We start from the raw sequence: 4,534 nt of genomic DNA on the forward strand, positions 1-4,534 counted from the left end.
GTGAAATTCCCATTGAAAATGAGAGGCCCTTTTCTCTCTCTCTCTTCTATATGACATACTTGCCACTTTCATATTTACTCTGAATCGTGTGTTATAATATTGCCGTATGTTAATGTGGTATTGTGTTACTCCTGAATGTTCCTAAATGCTATAAAATACTCAACAAAGTCAAGCAACACAGTGAATTTTATAATAACAATAATAATAATAATAATAATAATAATAATAATAAACACTACTGCTAGACCTGTTAAGCTCATTATTGTAACATGAAAAAAAGATTAGTCAAATGTATGATTCATGGATTTTGAAACAAAAAATGTAATGAATATAAATTCAGGTAAGTGGAATCTTTTCAAATGACAGAAGAAACTGATACACACACACATGCACACACACACACATATATAAAACAAAGGAAAATGTTGCAAATGTGAATTTAAACAGAACATAAAAAAACCTTCATGCAACATTAATGGAAGTCGAGATTTATAAGTTGTATGAACATATTATAATTTCAATTCAAATAGTCTTTTATTGTTTGGGGATTCTCAAATGAAAAATTGCTGACATTAGGCATATATTTTGATGTTTTTTCTGAGATCAGAAATCTAAAGACAGACCCATTTTTTTAAAGTATCCATTTGATATGGACCTTTAAATTCTTGTAAACATGATCATGTGATGAGTACTTCCTATACACTTAATTTTGCTAAATGATTACTTCTTTCAACTTTTCATAACTACTTCCAGAACTTTCTCTGTTCTTCCTTCCTAAATCCCCTCATGCCCCATGTTCTCAGGGCATACATTATAATATTCCTGCTTTTGGCAGTCATCTATATATCTCTAGGTCCATTCCTCTAGTCCTTGATGATTTTAACTCCTGGCTGAATGTCACTCTCTCCATCACTTATCCACACATAATTCTCAGTGATTTCAATGTTGTCTTCTATCTTACCTCAGTCATTTACTCCCATAATTACACCATTTTTATTAGGTAGGATAAACTGGACCATGCTATGGTAACAAGATCACAAAAATATCAGTGGATTAACATAACAGAATGTTATTTCTTATTCTCACAAAATCCTCCATATAATGGAGATGTTTTCCAGGGACGCTTCCTTCCTGTGATGGCTTATCATTCCAGGCTACTTCGTCTTGTGGCAGTTTCTTTTCAACACGACACTTCAAGTTTTGCCTGGGTTGTTGTCATCAGTCAGGCTGTGCTCAGGATTTCACAGTCCATCCTGCAATGAGGATGGGGCCAGGGAGCCCTTCTCTTGCCATAAGAGTCCTCAGTGTCTGCTCCTGGGGCCAGGTCAGCTGCTGGGGCTTATCCAGAAGATCCAGGTGGAGGGGCAGATCCTGTGGTGGCTCTGCCTCAGCCTCAGGGACACCCTGCAGGGTGTATAGAAGCTGGTGAAAGACCTGGTGCCTCTGCAGCTTTTCCCACTCCTGCCCTGCCTGCTGCTTTAGGACACCAAGTTCGTGATACAACCGTTCAACCTCCTGAATGAGTTTCTGCCTGATGCTTCCTCACTTCTGCTAAAACCTCTGCCAGATGCTGCAGATGCTTCTCCTGTTGCAACTGCCACTTCTTCCGGGCTGCTTTGAGTTTCTCCATGGCCACTTGCTTCTTTGCTTGGCACTGTTCAAGGGCCTCCTGGAGCTGTGCCTGCTTCCTCTGGGCCTCCTCCAATTGAGGCAGAGTCTGGGACAAGGCACTTGTGATGGCCTCCACGTGCTCTTGGTAGGTAGCCTTCAGCTCTTTCCAGTGTTCTTTGGCTGCAGTTGCCTCCTGCCGGTTCATGTCTTCGGAAGCCAAGGGGTCCAGGCCTGGGCAGTGCCCTCATGCACCAGGAAGTTCTGCTGGAAGTCTGCTACTTGCAGTTGGCTGCAGAGCAGCTTGTCCTTCTTCTGGGAGTCCATCACAAACTCAGCCAGGATCTGGGCAGGCACCTCTGCTTCCTCCTGCAGGCCTACAGGCTCCAGGATGGCTGTCACCTCAGCCAGGGCCTCTAGGGCTGCAGCCTGAGCCTCGGTCTCAGTTGCCTCCATTCTTTCCCGAGTGACCTATTATTGTCTTTTAATTCAACTTCAGCTTACATGTAACAACTACTACCTGCCTAAAACCATGCTCTAAGCTCCTTCAGTGCACCTTTCCTCTGGACTCACTGTATCTGAATAACTACATCTTCTGCCCCTTCTTCCGCTGTACTTCCACAAAATGTCAACATCTATTTAGCAATATGGTTTCATGGCTCCTCATGCTCTCACTGATTTCTGCTGATCTCATGCACCGAGTTTGCACGTCATTATCATAAGCGTCTGTGGTCCTAAATCCACTCTCTTCCTTATCTGCCACCCCTCCCACTACAATTTCTCTCTCAACTGTCAGTCTCATTCACTGTTCTCAGATCTTACGTCCTTCTTAGCCATGGTGTTCCCTTCTTACCATCTTGTTTCCACCATCCACAATTCTCAAACTGGCTTTCTTTTTTCAATGCAGAAGACTGAACCTCTGAAAATAAATTCAAGGTTAGTCCTAGAGGGAGGACCTCTGGTTCATTTGACAGTGATATCTTTCACGTCAAGTAAATTGGACTTCATGTAGGTCATCTTTAACATCTTCAATCTCTCTTAGAAATTACCACCCCCCCCCCACTAACACACAAAAGCTTCTTACTGACTGAGAAAGTCTTCACTTGAACTGCCCAACCCTCTACCCCTCCAACCCCTACCCCTGCCCATTCTAAGAACTAAGTTCTCCCCCTTTTTATATGTTCAATTCCTTCTGTTGTGGTGAAATAGTACTCTGGTATCATCTTATAGCCAAACACAGTTGTCACTTCTTAGTCCCTATCCTCTTTTGCTTTTGATATGCATTTAAAAGTGTTAATTATCCTTACTTCTTGAAGCACTTCATGTGATTCCAAAAAGAATTTTCTGCTTTTCATTCTCCCAGTTTCATTTTTTCTGTCCCCTTAGTGACAAAGAGAAATAATAATGGGATTACAATAGTAACCACCATGTATTCAGTTCTTATGATTTGCATTGAATTTTATAGACAAACATTATTTCATGTAATCCACACACAACTAATGTTATTCTCATTTACAGATGATAGAATTAAGTTTCTAAGTAGTTAAGCAACTTGCCTAATATCCACCTCAATACTTGGGTCTAGATTCTATTCTATGGCAACATTGTCTTCCCAGGCATTCTTATTCATTAACTGCCATTCATATGCAGATGAATTACAAACATTCATATGCAGATGAATTAACTCCACCCTAGAAGACCACTATGCTGAAGTCAAAGCTTGTATATCCATCTGCCCTCTCAACATTTTACTTGATGTCTCAAGGCATCTCAATCTTTTTATACAAAATTCTTGATTCTTCTGTTCTCATCCCTTCCCCTTGCACACGCAAGAATACAAACTTGTTTCTTCCTCTCTTTTCCCTATTTCAGCAAGTGATGGGCACTGTCTGCTCATCGGTCTGCTTAAGTCTGCAACCTAGAAGTGAGCCTTGGTTTTTCTTTCTCTGTTACCCCCCTACTCCCAATCAGTAGCAAGTTCTATTGGCTCTTCTTTCAAACTAAATATCCAAACTTTTTGCTCCATCTTCCATGCCTTAGCAAAGACCACCATCACTTCTCATTCAGACGGCTGGAATGGCTTTTTAACTGATCTACCCACTTCCCTTGTGGTCTGCCCCTTTCATTCTCTGAACTGAAGCCAGAGTGAGCCTTTGGCATGTACATTGGGTCCTGTCACTCCTTTGTTTAATATCCTTAAATCATTTCCAATTGGATAGCTACATGATCAGGCCTCTGTCTTCTTCTATGTTACCCCTTGCATTTCTTTCCTGATGTACCAGGATTAGAGATGCTTTGCATTTTCAGTTCTTGGTGTACTTTAAGCTCCCACTGATCTCAGGACCTTCACATGAACTAGCTCTCCCACTTCAACCTCCCAACCCTACACTTTTTGAATTGCAGAATCTTTTGGGTCTCAGCTTAGAAGTTGCCACCTGACAGAGGCCTTTCCTTACCTCCTGTCTAAGGTAACCACTGGTGTCTACACTAATTTTCTCTCGTGGCATCCTATTTGTTTTTTTCCCTAACACATTACAATTTCTAGTTATATTTTATTTGTAGGTTCTTCTGTTTATTATTTCACACTATACTGCAAGTTCCATGAAAGCAGTTACTATATCTGTATTTTATTCACTTCTATATGCTAGCTTTCAGTATAGCGCAGAGCACATAAATGTGTTTAGTAAATACCCATTGAGAGCTACAAACTTGCAAAAGCAGCAGTTGAACCTATGTCTATCAAACTTTGAAGTCCACCTTCAATCCCTACACTATATATATCCTCTATTCCCTCGTGATGATCTATATCAGGGGCATCAATTCTCAAACTACATCCATGTCAAAGAGAAAATGAATCTAGTCCTAAAATCATTATATCTGGAACTGTCTGAAATCCAGAATCAGGTTTCCTCTAAATAAGACAGTA

At 40.8% G+C, this 4,534-nt stretch overlaps 1 pseudogene; it reads right to left on the reverse strand.

The window, feature by feature from the left end:
• Nucleotides 1-1,233: 1,233 nt before the first annotated feature.
• On the reverse strand, nucleotides 1,234-2,064 carry LOC119517403 (annotated as a pseudogene).
• Between the last annotated feature and the right edge of the window lie 2,470 nt (nucleotides 2,065-4,534).

This window comes from Choloepus didactylus, chromosome 1 (assembly GCF_015220235.1).
Source record: "Choloepus didactylus isolate mChoDid1 chromosome 1, mChoDid1.pri, whole genome shotgun sequence".
Taxonomy (NCBI): domain Eukaryota; kingdom Metazoa; phylum Chordata; class Mammalia; order Pilosa; family Megalonychidae; genus Choloepus; species Choloepus didactylus.